This window comes from Pinus tabuliformis, chromosome X (assembly GCF_031772625.1).
Source record: "Pinus tabuliformis cultivar Carrire ecotype Pingquan chromosome X, CPIR1, whole genome shotgun sequence".
Taxonomy (NCBI): Eukaryota; Viridiplantae; Streptophyta; class Pinopsida; order Pinales; family Pinaceae; genus Pinus; species Pinus tabuliformis.
Window position 1 is genome coordinate 148,047,586 of NC_142308.1, and position 22,583 is coordinate 148,070,168.

Below are 22,583 nucleotides of genomic sequence, written 5' to 3' on the forward strand. Positions count from 1 at the left end.
CATGTAGGTTTTTGTGGTGGAAACTATGCTTGGAGAGCAACAACCTACAAAATTTTAAAAGTAGGTTTCTACTGGCCTACAATTTTTAAAGAAGTTGGAGCAAGAGTAAGGATTTGCATACCATGCCAATTATTTGCAGGAAAATAGAAGCTTCCAACACTTCCTTTGGTTCCAGTATTGGTTCATGCTCCTTTTCTACAATGGGGGTTGGACTTTATAGGGGAAATTCATCCGCAATCAAGTAATCAACACAGATGGATTTTAATTGCTACAAACTATTTTACCAAGTGGGTAGAAGCCGTAGTTGTTAAAAATGAAATCGATACTGTAGTGATTAAATTTCTTGAAGAAAACATCATATCAAGATTTGGATGTCCTCAACAGATTGTTACAGACAATGCAACAACTTTCAAAAGTGTTAAAATGATTGAGTTCTATCAAAAGTATTCAATCCTTTTACACCATTCTACACCATACTATCCACAGGGTAATGGGCTAGCAGAGTCCTCCAACAAGAGCTTAGTTAAGGTCATTAAGAAGACTCTTGAAGACCATAAAAAGAGTTTGGACGTCCATCTAATCCATGCAATTTGGGCAAACAAAGTTTCTCCTAAGAGATCAATAAGCAAGTCTCCTTTCCAATTAGTTTATGGCAAGGAAGAAGTTTTTCCTACTCATTTAACTTTACCTGTTATGAGATTCCTTCACGAATCCTATGAAGAAAAAGATGATTTATTAAGAAGGATTAATCAAATTAAGAAGACAGGGATGAAATTTAGTACAAGCTAAGGAAATATCAAAACAAGATGAAATAATTGTTTGACAGAAAGGTTAGAGAAAGAAATTTCAAGAAATGTGACTTAGTTCTTAGATGGGATACAAGGAGAGAAGATAAAGGCAAGCATGAAAATTTTGACAACCTCTAGTTTGGTCCATTTAGCATTGCAGAAGTCAAAGGGAACAATACATTCATCCTACAAAATTTGGAAGGAGAGTATTCCTCATTGCTAGTCAATGGGAAATACTTGAAACATTATATTCAGTATTAATTTTTCATCCATTCATTCATCATATGTAAATATCAGAAGATTTTATTTTATTATTGAAAATTTGCAAGTGAGTATCTGTTTCAGCAAAGACTCCATAGCCCAAGGAGAAGGCACTTGGACCTGCTTGTTCTCTGCATCCCACAAGGGGAAGCAGTCCCTAGCTGGAACCGATGTTGTAACATTATTTGGTTATGATAAGTTAGTATATTAGCCAAAAATAATTTTAAAATGTTAAGTTATGATATGGATGCAAAAGGAAGAAAAGTTAAAATGTTAGGCCAATTTAATGTTTTATAGGCATTCATATCAATAAAATGATAGGTGTTAGCTGCCCTAAACAAATAAGGCAAAAGGAAAATAAAATGTTACGGAAGCAAAAATAAAAGAATGGTTTCATTTCATATTTTTATAAATGCACAAGATCCTAGTCAAAATTCACCACATTGGAAAAGTCAAGTATTATTTTCATTTGCAGAAGCAAAAAGGCAAAAGAGTAAAGGTTTTAATCTAAAGAGTTATATATCAATTAATTTTGGTGTATTAATTCCTTATCCCAAAGTTTTAAACCCCAACATCATCCCTCCCCTCATATTTTTCATCCACCCACATATTCCTAAGTTTTGTTACCTCCCCATACATCACAAATATTCCCAACTATACACTAAATTAATTCTCACCGGCCCCACCGAGTGTCCTGTCATGTCATGTTAACTCTCTACCACCTCTCACTTCATCTTCGCCAATCTCCTAAGATCTGACAGCCCACACTGTATTTCGTCCCCCCCTCACTATCTAAACTTCACCGTCTAGGGGGGGGTGTCCGAAATGGGCAGTATACGAAACCATGCCTTCCCCTACGTGTCAACACCATAGCTTTTTGGACACCGCTTGGGTGAAATTGCTAACCGCTCCCCCCCCCCCTCGAAAAGCAGTTTCCCTCACTCGTGATACCACTCTCCTACCCATTGCGCTCCCACCACTCACCTTCTACCACGTCATTTTCCTGTTAACTCCACCAATTACATCCAATCCCTCCATAATTAAGTCATTAAGTAGTAAATGGTTTATTTTTTAATCCAATGGACCCACACGACCTTCAATGGGAAAGCCACACTATTACATAAACCTCCCATTCATTCATTAACTAGTTACTTAATTCATGCATTGTCACTATTATTGCTTTGTTACAGGTTTGTTGGGCTAAACTCCGACATTTTCACCCGCCAGTGACACTGTCTGCTTATTTGTTTTTAGTGTATTGCCTCTGTTCTTGCCCCCAAAACGTACCACCTCTCTATGTATTGAAACCTCAAATCCAATTTTCACTACTATCCTTAGCCTTATCCCAAGATGCCTCCAAAGGACAAAGGACTAGAAGAACCTGTCAACCCTCTGATCTATCCTCCCGTTGATTTTCACCACATCCCTTTAACTGATAGAGACCTTAAAATCGATGAAAATATCTACGAATTTGGCCTCTTTGAGATGTATTGCTAGCTTGAAGACAAATATATAAACAAATACGATGACATTTAGCTATGGGAGTCCAATTTACCTCACTACATTTTTCCTCGTACCCACAACACACCAGAATTTGTTAGGAAGTGTCATGCATCTTATTTGCCAAGACAAATGGCCATCATTGCGCCTACTAGAGAAATTTTGTTTGCTATCACTCGTCAAAGCATAGGACAAATGATGTAAGCCCTCACAGTAGAGAATTCCACCCCCTTTTCCTATGAATCACTTGTTGAACTATACTAGAAATTAGACTTTGCTAAAAGGGCCAAAACCCTGGAAATTTTTTTAACAGAAGATGCCTCATTTCCAAAGAAAAATCCTCCCTATCCCTCCCCCATTTTCCCTGAGAGAGCCATGCATATTATCACAGCTATCTCTTACCTCCTTGGTTACTACTCAGATCAGTGGGTAGATGATCCCATCATAGGATTTCTATCCATTTTCTCTGCTAATTCCAAGCTCTCCATCATGTTTAACTTTAGCCAATTTCTTGCAGATTCAGTTCATCAAAATCTTATCAAATTCCTAACTGAGGAGGTGTTCAATTATTCTTCTGTGTTAGTTTATATGTTCTTATACTTTCAGGGAGACAACATCAACCTTGCTTTACAAAAGCTGGATGAAAAAGTAAACCAACAGTCAGTCATATTTTGGACTACTCTGGTGATGAAGGAACAAAAGGAATACACATATAAATAGTTCATAGAAATGTTTGTGCATCCAAAAATTAGTCTCCTAAGTAGCAGAATAGAACCGAGGATCAGTGAGGAGATTAGAAAGGTGTTGCAGCTATCATACCATGTTTAGACAAGGGATTGGTACCTCTACGAAAACTAAATAGAATTGAGAATATTTGGGTGTAATATTGCACCTTACAAGCTTCCTAAATTCATCCAAATGAGGATTTTTTCTCTAGAGTACATAAGGTAGATGCTAAATATGGATGAAATCCACTTTGTTTCTACCAAGAAGAAGCCCCAGTTCAAAATCAAAACACAAATTGGACTTTTCATTTGCAACAGCAGGGCAGTAGGGGAAGAAGCACATAAGATATTAAAAGAAATGCAATTCAGCCTTAGCTTTACCTGGTCATATGATCCATTAGGGATCATTTCTAAATTAACAATAGAAACCAAATCTACTCCTCATTTTCACACAGCCTGACCAAAGATAGAAAAGTACAAGAACTAGCTAGAATGGGTTGAGAATACCCTACAAGAAGCAAAGGAGCAGTTGGTATCATCCTATACAATACAGACTCCTACCATGCAAGAGAGAATAGATAAGAGAAAAAGATAAGAAGAGTCACCTTCAGGGACTGTTTTTAGTGAAGGATTTAAAATTATGTATACGAAAAAGGCCAAGCTTAGTTCCAAACTAAGCCTCTCAAAGGACTCAGAGCAGGAGAACATTATCACCACTAATGAGCCACTTGTTTCCTCATTAGTGGGTGATCGGGCCACACTGTCCCCCACTACCTCCATAACTTCACAAGAGCAGCAACAAATTATGTAGACTAGCACATTTACTACAGGGGAGACAGAGAAAAGTATAATGGACATTTTCAAGGAGATAAAAGTAAGGAATGAGGCCTTAAAGATTAACACCTAAAATCAGTTCTGGAAGAATACTTTCGGTGCTCAAAGAATATTGCTATCAACCTCTGATTTAGAGAAAGGTAAAATGAAAATGGCATTCCTCCAGGCATAGGTTCCCAAGCCCAAGGCAACATCAAACTACAAGAAGACAACATTTGAGTTTGATGTAAAAGATATACATCCCATTGACCAAATGGAGATGCACAAACAGACTAGAGAAATTATTTTTTCCACTGTCACTAGCACTACTATGATTTTTTCTAAAAATGCAAATTACATTGGCCAATGTTCAATCGCAACTGAAGATGGAGAAAGTCTCTGGACTGGCCAAAGATACCAGGATTAAAACTCTAGAGGACTTGGTGATAAAAGTGGGTTATGACCCTTCAAACATCAATGTTGCAGAAGAGCTTATAAAGAAAAATAATTAGACATAGAAGCATTAAGGAATAGTTAAAATTGACAGCTACAAAAGATCCTTTGGCCAAGGATATTGAAGAAACAGAGACACAAAAGGTAGATATGATAAAGCTCATCATGGAGCAGAGTGCATAGTTGAAGAAAAATGAGACAGAAATGGAAAAGTTGATTAAATAAAAGGATACAACTCCCAAAATAGTTGTTGTCTCTTTGGAAGCACTCCCTATCACAACCATTCCTACAACCATATCTTCTACAACATGTATAGGGGATGTTGCAGATCAGTTGGCAAATGCAGTAGAAAACATGTCTTTCTAGACTGAAGAGATCAAACAAAGACTGAGACTTTTCATGCACCAGAGCTATAGAGAGCTCAAAATCAAATAGAGGCATGGAAGAAGTCAACAACTGAGTCTTCTATTGGATACACACTGGGTCATTTTAAAGAAATCATATGGAACAATATTATTGAAGAAATAGATGAAATTTGGCCATGTATCTAGATTATTTTCGAGCAAAAGGAATTGATGGAGAAATCCAAGAAAACCATTTCTACTATCAATGTTGAATTCAGAGAAATGCCTACGATAGCCAATAGCATCATAAAGTTCCTCAATTCCAAAAATAGATATGAGCTGGATGATCTAGGAGTAGATGACAGAACAGAAACCATCCTAGAGGTAAAGAAAGTTCTAACAAAGAAGAACTTAGTTGTATACCTGGCAGAGAAGTTTCACACTCTGGAGCTAGCAGTTAATAAGTTTTCCACTAGAATAGATGCATTGAACAAGAAAGGTATGCCTTCCTTATTTGTGATCAATGAAAAATTAATGACCCTGGAAGACTACATGAACAAGCTTCGGGACATTGCCAAGGATACAACTAAGTCTTCCAACATCAAAGGTTCTATGACAGGGAGAGGTTTTTACGAAGCTATCAGCAACATAATTTTTTTCCAACATGGGATAAAACACTTTTTTGCAGTAAAACCCATGTTTGTTTGGTCTTTTGAGGTAGATGATATCTACCGCAAGGTGACAAAGATTATTATTCCAGAAGAAGAGCGATGGGAAAAGTTTTGTGAATTCCAAGATTAAAAAGGCAGGTCAACTTCACTAGCGCAGCACCCGAATAGTGGCCACTCAACAACTGTTATCCTCCAAAGTAGGGCCAGATGTTCAGATCACTTCAACAGATACATTCCTTTTGATTGCATTATTTCTTTTATGTTAGTTGTAAGTTATTAATAGAATGTCGTGTCACTTGGGAATTTATTGTAATATTTTTATAAATTTTGCTTAAATACTTCATTTTGTCAGAGTTTTTAGGGTTGAACCATTGAACAAGTTATCAAGAAGATTTGTACTAAGCTGGAGCATTTTCGAGATAATAAAAGATTCTAGATTTTCCTCATATGGTCTATCTCTCAGTGAGTTGTATTTCATCTTGTTAATTCATTATGTCTTCTTCATATAAATAATGTCTTTTGTAGTTGTATTATTTAAAATTTAATGAATTTCAGTTTCATTTTGGATCCTCTATGAAGTTTCAATTTAAATAAGAGATAAATTTATAGAACTATCTGTTCTTGTAAATTCCTCTTTGAGAATAAATTACACTAGATCTATGTGATAGTCTGCTTGTATTTTGTTGCTTAAGAAAACATTATTTTCTTAATGTCTTCTTAGAAATGGTTAAATACTCAATTTGAATATTAAATCAATTATATCTCTCCATATTCTACTTATCCATCCCACTAAAATCAAAATAATCATGTGCAGTTAAAGAACAACCTTTTATTTTATTAAGAATCTATCTAAGTTTAAAGCACCTATTTATAAACAGTTCACTAGTCATCCAATCATTTTAAACAACAAAAATTTATATATGCTTTGAAATAACTAATTTACCTTAGGTTATCTGAAAGGACAACATCAGATTGGCTTCGTTGCCGAGGAGTGAAGGATTGAAAGATAAATTTTCCCTGGGGAAACGATCCTCCCTTTCCTTTAAGGTGAATAAAGGATAAAGACATAGGTAAAAATGTTTCAACTAGCAATTCCACTAGTCCAAGCTAGCTCCTTTTAAGCACACTAGATCACATTCTAATTTTGAGATTGCTAACCCTCTACCAGATCCAGAAAGACTTATTAGGGGAGCCTCTTTAAGATCTTAGGGTAGCCAAACTAAGACAGGATATATTCAAAAATGAACTTTGTAGTTGTTGTTGCACTACAATCCTTTAGAGGTTGCACCTCAGCCCACCTCATTAAATATTTGGTTGTTGTAATGATTTATCTGGCTCCTGTCTTCTTTCCCAATCACTGAATTGGTCCCACGAAGTCTATCTCCCATTTATCAAATTCTTGTAATGACACATGCGGGTTTAAATTAAATTCAGCTCTTCGTGATGGCCTCCCCGTTCTTTGACAAACATCACATGCCCTACAATAAGCCTTGGAATCCTTGTGCATAGTTGGCCACCATAGTCATGATCGTAGGATTTTATGTGCAGTTTCTCTTCCCACATAATTTCCTCCTGCAAGCTCTTCACGCACTTCAATGAGGATACTTTGTCATTCATACTTTGAGACATACCTACTCAATATTTCATCAGATCCCATTTTATATAAATGTCCTGTGGTAACAAAGAAATATGCAGCCCGAACCAACAATTCCTTCTTTTGTTGTGCCATATGCCCTTCAGGAGTTGTACCTATAGACAAGAATTGGATTATGTCTATGGAATGGTCATCTATGACGTGCACAGTAAAGAGCTACGCATCTGGAAATCCTTCCTCCAGATTTGTAGGTCTGTCACCATTCTCAATCCACAACAGATGATTTGGTCCAACATTCAGTCACCTCAACTTCACAATTACTTCAAAGTCAAATTCTTGAAAGAGTAGTAGCAATCTACAACTTTGCCCCCAACATAGGCTTGTTGACTAGGTACTTCAAAGAAGAATGGTCTGTGTACATATTGAAGTGCGAACCCAACAAATAGTTTCTAAAATTCTAGAGCACATACACCATTTCTAACCCTTCGCACTCTATGGTTGAATAATTATTTTCTGCTTTCAATAACATCCTACTCGCAAATGCTATCGAATAGTCGATATCACCTTCATCTAGTTGGGTTAGCACAACTCCTAGTGCTATGCAAGATGCATCTACATGGACGTGGAACTCCTTCCAATTAGGGAACACTAAAATGGGCGTGCTCACCATTTTTTCCTTTAAAACATCCAAACTCTTCTGGAAATCATCTTCCCAACAAAACGTCACATCCTTTTTCACCAATTTTTCCATGGGCACAGTGATCTACACATACGGTTTGATGAATTTGTTGTATTACCCTATGTGGCCCAATGTCTCATGCAATTGTTTGACATTCTTTGGAGGCTCCAAATTAATAATCACTACAATTTTTGTTGGGTCTACCATCAATCTTTGCTTGCTAACAACATGGCCCAAGAGTATCCCATATGGTATGCGGAATATGCATTTCTTCAAGTTGAGGGATATCTGATACTTTTGATAAGTATCAAACATGAGGCAAATACTGGCAACATGTCTATTTACTAGCCCAAACATTTTCCAATCATCGAAGTAAACCTCTAAAAACTTGTGAATAAATTATTTGAAAGATGTGACTACCACCCTAGAGAAGATTATAGGGGCATTCTTAAGTCTAAAATGGATAATTCTATACTGAAAATAGCCCCATTCAGTCACGAAGGTGATCTTACTCCAATCCCCCGGTGCAATCTTGATATGATTATACCTTGAGAACCCATCTGTAAATGAATAGGCTTCCTAACCTCCAACATTTTCCAATAATTCGTCTATGAATGGCGTAGGATATGGATAGTGGACATAAGCATCATTCAATTTCCTTAAGTCTATGCATATCTAAATCTCACCCTTCATATTATTTTTCTTAACCACCATAGGACTAACCCAGTCTGGTTCCTCGACAGGCTCAATAATCCCAGTTGCAAGCATCTTATCCAATTCGTCGCACACTTTTTTACTTATACTTAGGATTCAATCAGTAAGGGTGCTACTTAATTGCCTTCTTAGCTAGCTTTAGAGTGATATTCATCACACCTAGATCCCCTACTATCCCTTTCAGAACAGAGAACTTGGTGGGAAACAAGTCCTGATACTCCTGCAATAACTCTGTAACTTTGTCAACTGTGTCATCATCCCAATATTTTCCTATGTTTGTGAACTTCGGTTGCGCTTCTGTTCTAGTATTCACCTGCATGGTCTTCAAGGGTTGTGATATATCAGGGACTTCCACCTTAGGCCCCGTGACTTCGCACTGTCCTTCTAACTTAGGAATTTTGATGTTCCTAGGATCTTGTTCGCCTTCCTCAGTGATCACATTATAGAATTTGAGTGCATGGCACAACTACGTACTCCAATCTGGTTGTACCCAAGCAATATGTTCTTCTAGAATTCTAAATATTTCATCTTTGATCTCTTGTAACGTTTTTTCAATACACTCAAACCCATCTTCAAAGCTGAAAGTGAGCATAAAATTTTCCTTCAGAACATCCCATTCTGTGGTTCCATGTCGTAGCTCTGTTTCTAGATACCGGTTCATCAGGATCGTATCCAAATTATGGAAGAATATATGAACCCATTCTGGTTGTGGTTCTTCTCCCCATTCATTCATCCATTGAGCCAGATGCTCACGCAGGTCATACTTCCCTATATATTTCTCTGTAATGCGGGTATTGGGATACCCAAACTGTAGCTTCATCATTCATTGATATTCCTTCCAATCTGGAAAGTTGTTCTTATGCATGCCCCACCATCTAGTAGGTGTAGCTCTTAGTGTGATGTCTAGTGCCTGGAACCAATGTTCCTCTGGTACATCCCTTTCAAATTTATCCAAAAATAAATTGACATCTTCTAAACCATCGTAATACGATAAGTTGCATACCTCAGTGGATATACATTAGAGTGACTTAGTGATCCTATTGCATCACAACAATGATACCTCATGCAACTTGTTTTTCCAGTGTTTGAGCTTCTCATCTGAATATGAATTGCAGGAGTTGTCCTTCTCCCACGTAATTCGACCATCTATCATAGTGTTGATCCAATCTTCATCCCACACAGTAAGCTTATACATTTTCTCAATATCATCCTCCTCATAATAATCGCAAACCGGTTTAGTATATCACGCACCCTCGGCTAGATCCAATCAAACAATAACCCTTAATTATTTCTTTTCAAATGCCATACTATGTTTCTTAAGGTACTTCATTCATGTCAAAGGCCCAATCAATCCCAAGTAGTGCTGGGTATGGGTTACTGTTGTCCACTATTTCGATCACTTCAAAATCGGTTATGGTATGTGCCCCTTCAATATCCACAGTCACCCATGTAGGTGCCCCATAGGAATAATATTTTACTGATTCGCCATTCTCAGTTGAATTGGGGACCACTGTAGTGTTGTTCATCCCATTCTTTCCTAGGTTTTCTTCGATAGAACATTTATATCAGACCCCAAATCAAGAATTACCTGGTCCATTTTGAATTCTCCAATCTGGGCAGTCAATCTCATTTTGCAACCAGTACTTTTCTTACTTTTGTCCACCTTATGTATCATGCATTGTTCTGGAAGTGGCTTATTCTTGCTAGTGAATTTATCTATCAAATCATGCAGTCCTTATACTACTTTTTTGACCCTCAAGAGCTTCATGTAGGTTTGTAAGAAAGATACCATCACTGGCAGATCTATTTCTTACACGATACTAACTCCTCCAGGTTTCTTTGTGCACGAATTTTGAGTTCTTGATGTAGAAGCTCCTTTTTTCTTCCATAAACATTTCCTTTACTTTATTCACATAAAATCCAGTCTCCTTGTTAGAAGTCTTACGTACCCATAAATTTTCCTCTAGTTGTTTCCCTTTATTCTCCTCAGTAGCTATGTTGCTTTACGTGATGATATTAACACTAGGACCCTCTTCGCAGAGTTCTGATCTTGTCATCTGGATGTTCTGAGTAGGGTGCTAATTCTGGGTCTTCTGTTCTTGCATCTTCGCGATGAGTATAGAAAAATATTCTATGACATGATCAATCTTTCGACAATATTGGTATGAGGGGTGCATTGGATTCTGAAAATCTCGTGCAAAGTGACCTGGTTCTCCACAATTGAAACAGATGATTTGGCCATGACCTCTTCTAGCTCCTCCTCCTTGACCCTAAAATCCTTTACACGCTGCAGTTGCACCTTGACCCTAAGGATGAGCCTCCATCTGTACTCTATATTTTGGTTTTCTATCCATCATCAATTCATAACTTCAACAATTTCACTCGTCATGAACCACATACTTACAGAAATTCCGGAAGAGCTGCTGGAAAGTCTGCACAAACTTTTGCAGCAAATGAAATTTATCCATCATGTGTTTTCTTGTAATTTGACAAATATCCCACCAGGGTACCACTCTTGTACTTGGCCAAATTGTGTTTTCTGGCTTCAGAGGGATATGTCCTCCCCCAACAAGGTAATTTTGATACACCAGGCAATGGTCCTTGTAATGAACATGGCCCTTAGATTTCAAACACCATACTTTTGTGTGGACCTCATTTTGCACTTCTTTTCCCTTCTTGAGGCTCTACAACCCCATATGCAAGCTAGCTAGCTATGACTAAATCTGCTACACTCCCAAATTCATATCATGAATAGGTGAGGCTTCCAATTTCGTAGCAATCTCTACTACCTCAGCCTACGTTCCAATCTTTTGATGTGACAGTGGCAATCTCAGATGGGGTAATAGCGAAGCAATATACCGGTCCTTGTGTTGTTCATCTGTGATCTTCATATTAGCCCGTTGGAGTAGAAATTTCAACCTCTAATCGAAGTCCTACACTAAATCATTCATCTTCTATTTGATCTCTTTGACCTCTATTATTGACTGGGTTGCGACTTAGGCTTCTTGAATTCATTATTTAGTGCTTCTTTCATTTCCTTTAATGTCAAATTTGGATGAGTTGAACAGTACTTAATATATTAGCTAAGCGCTCTATCTTACAAGGCTATGACCAGCTACGCTTTCTTTAGGTCACCATGTGTAATTTGTTGTGACTTCCACATAGCATCTTCTACAAACCAAAATTGTTCAAGGTCTTCTATCCCTAGACGTTGAATACAGGCATCTTCATAGCATTTGCCATGTTAAATAGTTGAGGTGGGGGTGGAGGCGGAGGTATAGATGTGTGAGGTGGAGGTGATGGTGGAGGTGGAGTGGATGGATGTGGTATCCCCATGATACCCTGATTTACCGTCTGTAGCGCACCTTGAGGTATTTTCAAAATACTACTTTCTTCGTCACTATCAGACGCTCCCAACAAAGGGTTGTACTCAGCACCTAAATCTAGATCTCTTATGAATGTCTTTCCACTCTGCGTAGTTCCCGTCAAGTCTCTTCTAAACATTAATTCAATGGCATAACCATTTTCTCACACAATAGCATTTTAATCCAAGTTTTCAGGGACTTCAAATACTTACCTCTTGGTCCTTTGAAAAACCGACGTTCAACTTCGCTATAATTGACATATGTATCGATCGTGAACTCATTGATGAATATGCCCAAAATGATATCGATCCAGTAATCGATAGCCCTCGTGATCTGGTTTTCTAAAGCTTCCAAGCGCTTCACCAACTCTGGAGTCTACACAATAGGGTTATCCAACTTCCACGTACCTTGATTTTTCACCAATTTAGACAACCATTTGTATAATTCGCACGGAAAAGAGTAGAAAAAAATTTCTTGTTCGTCTGTATATAGGTATCTATTCAACCACTCTTCTTTGACAGCTGTGGATTCTTGTTTTCCTAGGCTGCGAATTTTTATAGCTTATGATCTATCCACTTCTTGATCTCCTTCTTATTTGGGAACCATTTATTCGACATCACACATTCCTCAAACAGATCTCGATCCCAGCAACAAAACCATTTTCTGGCTTGAGGGGGTCTGGACCCAGGTTCAGAGTTATTTGCACCAACCAACAAAACCCTACATCGTCATCCCTTTCAAAAACAACCCGCATATCACAGGTTGTAGTCTCACCTGAGGCATTATTGGGGGATGACAGAACCAGGTTTTTGCATCCAGAGGTCTGTGTGATGGGTTTCTTCTACTCCTAGGGTTTTATACAAACCTTCGCAAACCCTAACCCTTGAAACGTAGAAATTACAATAACTTACAGATAACATATTCCAACACTACGTCGATTTCTTTAAACATTCATAACATCAAGTAAACTAATAGATATACCACTTTATAGCATCTATTAAGTGTTTCTTATGGTAATTGAAATAAACAAAGTGAATTCACAGTAAATAGAGAAGTAAAAATAAATGCACAGATACACAAATATTGCTCCAAAATAGTCTTTATTATGTTCAGATCTTTTATTACAGACTCTTTCTTCCCTGCGCACACAGCTGCAGAAGTTACCAAGATCTCCATGCACAGCTTCAAGAGCCTTCCCCTTCGCTTACGTATAGAGTAGGCAATACAGACCCAAAGCTTTCATATCTATGTTCTTTTTTATCTTTTCTGACTTCCCTATGACCTCCTATGACTCTTTTATATCATCTTCTTTTACAATACCATGGTTAGTGAACCATGGGCGGATCACAAAAATATTTAACTTCTTACAAACTAAGGGGATTTGACCTTCCTAAAGCTGCTTTGACGTCTAATGACCTTCGCACTCCGCTCCTAAAAATGCGGAGACTTTACAAAAATAACAAAACTATTTGCAAAATTGACCCTAGGGGACCTTGTCCCAAAAAACATGGTTTTTGGTAAATATGAAATGTATTTAAGGAGATGTAATAATTTGTAATCGATATAGATCATATCATAAGTAAATTGAATCTTTGTATTCACATCTGTAGCCTATAGTTTTGGGGAAGGCTCCACAGTTGAGTGTGTGGAGGCTTGGAAGAATCTACAGCTGAGTGTGCAAACCACTTGCAACTGGTTGCGCAGGTTGAAGACATGTATGTACTGAAGATTCATATTAATAAAGAATAAGTTTTGGTGAAGAAGTGTATATATTTCTGTGTTCAGTCTTTGTTATTGTTGGTATCATAATGAATGTTTTTCACTTAATTATGCAAAGAACTTTAAGATATACTATTATTTGTTAGAATTTATGGGTTTAATATAATTATGTTAAAGTAGTCATCTGTGCGAAGTTCTTATGCACACAAAGTTATAAGATTAATATAGAGTAGAAGTAAATACACAGTGCCACTATGCAGATATACCTTCGATAGTAGAAGCCTAGTTCTACAGCCTCCCATAACTATTTTGGGGGAAACTGTGATCTGCTTGCAGGTTGTTTCCAAAAGGGCCAGTAGTTTATGATTTTGTTGATTCATAGCACACTCTGAACTTGGGTCAAGCCCCCTCAAACCAACAATCAGTATAGAAATAACTTGGAAGGTTGCTTTGCAGATAACAATAGCTTTGGAAGCAACAACAACAATAGTAGAAGGCAGCAATCCAGTGAAGGACAAGGGAAAGAGGAAGGCTTGAGAACCCAGAGGTAGAGAAAAGTTGTAAGATGAAGGTAGATCCTATCTTGAAGAAGGAAAATTTGGTAAAGGAAGTAAAAAAGGAGCATCGGATGAAGAGAGCAGGGAAAAGTAAGATAGAAAAGAAGGGTTGCATGAAGAAGGAATGAAGTTGTAGGAGACAAAGAAGAAGTTGAAGGAGAACAAGAGTTGAGGAGGAGAGATAGAGAAGAGAAGTAGAAATAGAGAGAAGAACAAAGGCAAGGCACAATGATAGAGCAAACAGCATTGATACAGGTTGATGAGCCAGAACATCCAGTAGCTGAGGAAGAGGGTGAACAGATGCAAGATCAAGATCTTTCTCAGTAGATTGAGAAATTGATCAAAGTGAAAGACATGGAGTTGGAACAAGAGCCACAGAATGAAGACATTGACCTGATGTCACAAGCACCATATGTCATCACTTAGTGTCCACCACCTCCAGTGTTAGGACCAGCCCTGAGTGAGATAAGAGATGATGCTCTTAATGATGATGATCCAGTCATGGATGTATACAATCTATCATTTGATGAGTTGTAGAAGAAGATTGTATAGGCATAGAGGAACCACCTTCCGGATGATAACGCATCACCTACATTCATTAAGGAAAGGGTGATAGTGTCGAACACTAGAAAGCATCCAACTTCCATTGCCCAAGCTAGCTTGGCCTATGTAGGAGCAACAAGCTCAAATGTTCAGCACCTTCAGTCGAGAATGAAAAACTAGCAAAGAACTTGCAGGCTGTCAGGCAACAAGCAAAACAACTCTGAGCATCAGCACAAAATGCAGTTTCCGCATTGGGGGATATGTGGACAGTGATACTTGTGTAATTATTAACACTTGATGACACCATGTGGAAGCTCTATGATGGATTTTTCACCATGCATGAAGTAGTTATCCATGTGCATGGCCTACAACAATGGAGAAAAGAGATTGTTCAAACTCTTAAGGACATACATGCTGACATTACCCATGTACAAGAGTGGAAAATGTGGTACAAAGAGGCCCTTCTTGACTTAGCAAAGAAGATGAAGCCACATGAAGAGTTGGAGAAAGTGAAGGTCTGAATGTTGATCAAGAACTATGAGAAGCTTGTCACATTCATTGACAACATACAGGCCTCCCATGTACAGTTGTACAATAGTTTGGATGTCATGGTGAGAAAGCACAGGATCCCATCAATCGGTTCCCTCACTAATGCTAAACCCAAGAACCAAGTCTGGCTATAGATTGATTGGTACTTGGAGCAGTTGAGGCAAGAGGCCACCAAGGAAGACATAAAGTTGAACACACACAACATGTAGAAGTATATCCACGGTCCTGTCAAGGTCAACACCGTGCTTCTCATGCTTCAATACGAGTTTGATATAGGTTCCAAGACCATATACCTAGATGCCATGGAGGCAAGAGTCCACTTCCAAAAAGACACCATCAAATGTTTTGGGGACACCTTCACATAGTACCAAGTTTGGCATCAATATGTGAATGAGAAGCACCAAGTGGATGTTGTTGAGTTGGAATTTCCCCAAACTCTAGAATCATAGTGTTATGTCTTGTTAGGTTGTCTCTAGCCTATTTTGTCTTATATGGGTACATGTGGAAGATGTAATATTATTTCTAAATATGTTGTAAGTGAAGTTCCATGTGTCAGTATTGGAGTATGAAAAGTCATCATGTAACATAATGTGTCATTTAGTGAAGAAGTTGAAGAGTCGTGAAGGAAGTCAAAGAGTCACAAAGGGGGATCTCAAGGGTCACCCCACCCTTTTTTATAAGTAGAACCTCATAACTCATAGAAGGGGCTTTTGGGAGCCAATATTTTGGCTAGGCTTAGGCTTAGAAAAGGCTTGGGAGTATTGTGAAGAGCCTTGGATTCTCCAAAGCGTAGAGAGAGTATAATTCTTTGGAGGAGCAGGTGTTCTTGATCGTAATGTTCCACTATTGGGGCTAGTGGTCGTCAATGGTGTATGTATGGATTGAACCTTCACTTATAATAATAATATCAAAGTCATAATGCTTTCATGCATATGTTTTTAACGTAGTAGGACTAATCTTGTTACATTGGAAATGTATGATATTTAACTTACGCATATGCTTATAAAATATTTTGTATGCATTTGTATGAATATGGTTGAATGTGTGTTGTTGGATTAACTCATCATGTTAACTTGTGTACTATTCTTCATTTTAGCTCGTGATTTCATTATGCTTGTTTGTTCCTTTCAAGTTGTGTACTATTCCAGGCTTCCAAGGGGTGCACTTCCTTTTCCCTTCATTTGTTGGAACCTTCATGCATCACACTCAAATCTTCGTAGGGTCACACACTTGCTCTTACCCAAAGTTATCATACTTTCCTCTGCGTGTTTCTATGGTCAAGGCATAACATTACCACCCATTGTTGGGACTGCTATTCCAAACAGTGTGAGGTCTAGTTGGAACTTCATATCAAGGAGAACCCCTAAATTTTGGCAGGTCCAGCACCGTCAATATTTTTGGTGCTAGAAAGAGGGCCAGATGACAAGTTGAGCCCTTGAAGTTTGTTTTGAATTTCTCCACATATTTCATGACTTCTTTCCAAATCAAAACCCCAACATGTTTTTCTAAATCTGCACATTTTGAAGTGTCGATGAAAATTTTAGATGACTTGTCCATATATAGGTTTAATGGCGAGGGTGGAACAACCTTGTTTAGGCACACAATTGCTTTTGTTGGCTTCTATGATAGGGATGATGTCCCGTTTGATGATATTGCCTATGGGTTGTTCGCTTTCACGTTCGAAGGGCATGAAAAGTAATTGTGTCACACATTTCCCACAACCTCTATACACTCTTTTGATCAGTATTTTAGAGAATCAAGTTGTTCTTTCTTTATTTATGATCGTAAATCCCTTAATAGAAAAATTTTAAAATTGTGAAAATCACCTAACAAATCTCTTTAAGATTTTCACGATCATTTTCTTAATTATTGTTTTTAATTTCTTGAAGATGAAGTTGACTGGGAATTCTTGGATGAAATATTTCAATATCTTATTCATGTTTCTGAGAATCCGCATGAGTTAGAATCTTTCAAACCTCTCCCAACATGCCTTGATATTAGAGCTTCTAAATATGAGATGGACAAGGTTGTTGTCCCAAGTGACCCTTTGTCCCTTTCCCATCAAACAACTCTAACTTTGCAAGTTGAGGTGGGAGAAGTTAACCATCCATATGTTGATCTATCACCATTTACTCCTACCCCACCTGCTCAGGATTTCTATGCAGATTTGGACTGTAACTTTGATGGTTGTCATGTGGTCTTATCTCCTCATCCTCTATCATTTAGTCCCTTTGATCCTCCAGATTTTGGTGTGTTGTGTTCATCTGTCATGGATCTCAATTGTGATGTTCATGAGGATCAAGTTTTGGATGGAGTTGGTGTTGAACAACCAACTACAAATATCATTTTTGAAGAGTATGTGTGGGAGTCTGAACAAGAATTTGCAGTGAAGGATAACTTCCTTCTATTCGCACCTCATCCACTTTATCTTGACATGTTCAATGATTTTTTCAGTTATGTTCCATCTAGTGAAAATTCATTCCTAGATGTTTCTATTCCTGATCATTTGCAGAGCACGTGGAATGCCAGTTTTTCATCTGAACGTGGAGAGGACAAATCCGTCTTCCCTGATCCTCCCAATCTCTCATCTTACCTTTCTATAAACATATAGGGTGAAATTTCTCGTTTTTCATCTTCCCCTTTGTACGATTCGTCAAATCATGAGGATGTCATTGTTCATCATATTGAACTCTCTCATCATGGCTATCGTTATCTTTTCATTCATTCATCTGATCACGATGATGATTTTTCCATTCTTGATCTTTCTAAGCCATCGGTCTTTGATGATCCATCTTCTAATGAATGGAAACTCCTCAAGTTGTCGAGGCACTTCAGCTCGAGCTAATGGTTATGTCAGGTTCTCGTAGCCTTAACATCAATTCCACTTTGGATCAGAAATCAATTGAATATTTCTAGGCTCCTCATCACTTTGTTGTTCACATTGAAAATCGGTTTATCTTATCATTTGTGCATCCTCCACTAGAATCATGCGGTCCTATTTCTCAAGCATTGAAGGAGTCGTATGTAGCAAGCACTGTTGCAAAACAAAAGTTTTCTTCTTTCTTTATTTTTTCTTGTTTTTCAAGTTTGGAGGTGTGTATATGCTTGTCTTCCACTCGCAATGTGTTAGGACACCGTGGTATATCCATAAAATTCCTTGCATGTGCTTTCCATTTTTACTTTGTTGTGGATGCATTCAAGCTTCGAACGTATTGGTTTACATGCTTTCATCTTTCTTTTTCGTTGGTTTACTTGTATCTCTTTCTTGTCGGTCATGCTTTCACGTATATGGGCCAACCAATGTGTTAATGGCTGCATTGGAAGTATCACTTTACATGAGTTTGCCTATGTTATGATTAGGTTAGAAGTAGGAGTAGATTTTATTTTCTTGTGTGTTTCTTGATTTTTTCTACTTTGTCTTGCTTATTTCATTTGTTTTTTTTCCTTCGCACTTGTAGGCTAGTTTCTGCATGAAATTGTGTTTGGTTTCTTAGACTTAGCAAGGTGAAATCCAGTAGGAACTTATACAACTATCAACACTTTGATATTTTTTTATTCCCTCTCTTTGTGTGAGTCTTGCGTTTCTTCTAGTCAATGATACCCTGATGGAAAATTTGTTCCTTTCAGGGAGAGTCATGGTGAAATCACTATGCTTGCACACTTAACTAGTACTGCCTATTCGAATCGCTTTTCTATTTTCGGCTAACCCTTGTCAACTCAGTCAAGTAGAGTAAGAACAGGGGGAAAACATTAACAGGAATGTCAAAGGTATATAGAAATATCCTTCTCTGAAGTGACAACCTCTTCTACTCTCAATAAGTTTAGATCCCTCTTTCACCTCATGAAATAAATAAGTACATATGCACATTTCTTTGAAAGAAAAAAGGTGAAATAAGAAAAAGCCTTCCTACGTAGAGAGGTGAAGCAAGTAACTCCACCAGGGTACTGTCAAGGCTCGCTGGCAATGGAGAAATGCTTGTGTTCCTGAAGTGACTCCACCGAGGTACAATCTATTATCACTCAGTAATTTCTTTAAAAGCTGTCAGAAGAAAGAAATTTTTGAGGTAACCACTAACCAACTTTGGAGCATAGGTTCTAGCCATCCTAAACTCAAAGACGACACCCTTTGTATGATTTAACTTTGTTTATTTTAATTTTAGGCTAGTTATGATTGTTATTGGGATTTTGATTTGTATCTAAGGTTGGATGGTGGGATTACTTAAATAGATGGATAGATTGATGTCTTTTAGACCATTGGGCTATGGAGTCAAACAATAAGGAAGAAAATTTGGATTAAATCACTAAAGGGAATGTTCAAATGGCAAGATAGTAGAGTGTTTTTTAGATCTTTGAAACAGAGGGATGAAAGGGTTTCACTAGGGGTGAGAGAGCAATTAAGGGTTCTCAGACCGAATAATGAATGAGGAATGAAGGGGTAATTGGGATCAAAGGGAAATTAAGAATCCTTTAACCTGGATATTCAAGAAATCAACCTAAACCAAGGAGCAATTAAGAATTCCTTAACTTAGATACCAACAAAAAACATTTAAATGTATATCTGTTAAGACAGAGTGTAATTAAACAAATTCTGAAGTATTATTCTAGTTATAACACTTAGATTCAAAAAAAAATTAAAGATTATGAATAACTCGAGAAAAATAACAATAACACATGAGAATACTTCTCTGAAGTTCGCTCAACACATGAATCCTTGGAAATATCTGATCTTTATTTATCAATCTAGCTTGCTAGCTCAGCAAATGATACAATAACCCTCTGGGTCTTCTGATCAAAAAGTCTATAGAAATGTCTAGTAAAATCCACCTTACATACTTTGAATTATGAAGTATTTATACAAAATTATTTATAAAATATCCCAAACTGACTTGGGATTTATTTTAGGAAAAAAATATCTAATTCTAAAATGGTAAAGCCACCTTTCTAACTGATTGCTTTTTGGCACTATTATATCTAATTTCTTTTGATATTTAGTTGATTGATCTTTTAGCTATCATCTGATACTCTTTGATTTATCTTCTTTCACTGATACTCTTTGACTAGGACAACTACCCATTTACTTTCACCATTTTGTTTTTACCAAACTGTGTTAATTTTTGGACTTACTTTGAATTAAAGTAAGTCAGTTAACTATTCCCATCTCTCTTCAATTGGTAGCTAAATGTTCTTCAACTTTCTGAAGACCTCATCAACCTCTGTATGCTTGGTAAATGTAGGATTATTTACAAACAGGTGTTTTACCTCATGCTGGAGGTAAAACAAGTTCTCTAAAGCTTGGTAAAGGACTTTACTAGAGGGCATCCCCTGTTTTGCTGTGTTGTGGATGGCTGCATTGTTGACTTGATTTTTGGCCACTTTCCTAGGCTTCCTGTCGTAATCCTTCTGTGTCATCAATTTATCATTAATTACCAAAGGACTTGGCAAACCTTTCTGTATCAAAGTGTCAAACTTGAACTTAAATCTATCTATGGAAAGTTGCATGGTCTGACACTTGTCTTCTAAGTTGTGCATCAAATTCCTTTTAGTAAGGACTCTTTTTACTTCTAGGATTGTCCTTGTCCTATCATTAATATCCAATTCTTCAAGTTCGTATTTGTTTTTAGAATTCAAAAAGTCAATGATCCTGGTTGCCTCTTCTGGCATCCCTTCCAGCTTTGTTCTGACTCTTTGAATGGCCTCTATGGCCTCTTTAACCAGGTCAATCTGCTAAAAAATTACTTGAATGGATGGCCAAATATCATTGACAGAGTCAATGATATTGGTCCAAAGTTTTTCTTTTGCCTGTCCCAATGGCTCACCTAGAGTCATTTTTTTCTCTAGTTTCTTTATCCTCTCTGTTAATCTTGCTACCTTTTTTTGTTCCTCTTTATTCATTATTTGAGAAAGTTTATAGCTTGTCTCCAGACTGTTTACTTTCTCTTCCAATTTCCTGATTTCAATAGCTTTGAGGGACATCTCTTCCATTGCCTTAGCCAAACTATGAGCTTCTTCTCCTGTAGAATCCACTGTAGTTGACCCTGTTGCTGAAGTTGATGGTGATGTTGCAGGCAATGCAATGGCCAATGGAGTTGTAGGAGCTAATGTTTTAGCCAATGTAGATGGTACTATTGTGGTGACTATTGGGATGACAGTGGCTACAACTTCCTAGAGGCTGGCCCACTTGGTCAACTTGTCCATTTCTCTCTCCATTTCTTTTAGCTAGGCGTTCAATTGTAACACCAAGTCAAGCATTTCCTCATGGACAGTTTTCCTTTCTAACACCCTTGTGGTCTATGGGTGTAATGAAGTAGGGAGTTTTCATTGTTTCTTCAAAGCTGCTATATATTCATTTTTATTTTTGATCAATTTTTCTGCTACCTTAATATCTGCAGGATCATGGCCCATTTCTATGACCAGGTCTTCTAAGGATTTAATCCTGTTGTCCTTGGCCTGAGAGGAGGCCTTTTCTAGCTTCATCTGTGCAATTATATTATTTAAGGACTCTTGTAACCTGTATGCATCCATGGCCTTACCAGTCAAGGTGGAGTATATCATTTCTATAGCTTGTTTGTGAAACTCTATTTGGTCCAAGGGATGGATGTCCTCTTCCAACACTTCAAATGTGGCCTTCTTATAATTTGCTGAAGATTTGGGTTGTGGCACTGTTGGATGAATATATGAAATTTGCACCTTTCCTTCCTCATGATCAAATGCATACATTAGTTGGCTCTGGTTAGGAGTTGAATGCTTGAAATACTGAGCATATGTCTCAGCTTTAAATTTTTCATTTCTTAATTTGAACTCCTTATATCTATCTTTGATGGTTCTTTCTTTGTCAGTTGGTCTGACAAAGGAAGAGACTTCTGCTGACTTATGTCTCTCTAACAGCTGAGTGTTAGAAGTTGTAGGTTCATTTATTTCCTCTTTTCCTTTTTGAACTGTTGTGCCTAGCACTGTCTCTGGCATTGGTTCTGACTCTGTTTCTAGCTCTACCCTTTCTGCTTCACTGTGTTCCTCCTGTTCAAAAGCAAGATCAATTTTCTCCTTTTCCTTGGGTCTGCTTGTTCATCCATTGTTTCCATCTGGGAACTGGAAGTCTCTTGTCTTTTTTAGGGTTTTTCTCCTTATTTAGAGGTGTTTGCAATGCAGAGGGAGTATCCATATTTTGCCCTTGATCTAGGACCTACAAGAACTCACTCAGGTCAATCTATTGCTCAATATCATACAGAGCATTTTCAACATCAATAATTGTGCTCTCTTTATCTACCAAAGTGTTTTCCAAACATTCAGTCTAGTTGGCATATATTTCAA

General features: G+C 37.6%; 1 pseudogene; it reads right to left on the reverse strand.

Annotated features, from left to right (window-relative positions):
• The window catches only part of LOC149138883 (isoleucine--tRNA ligase, chloroplastic/mitochondrial-like), a 100,221-nt pseudogene extending 77,983 nt beyond the window's left edge, over positions 1–22,238 (reverse strand).
• Between the last annotated feature and the right edge of the window lie 345 nt (positions 22,239–22,583).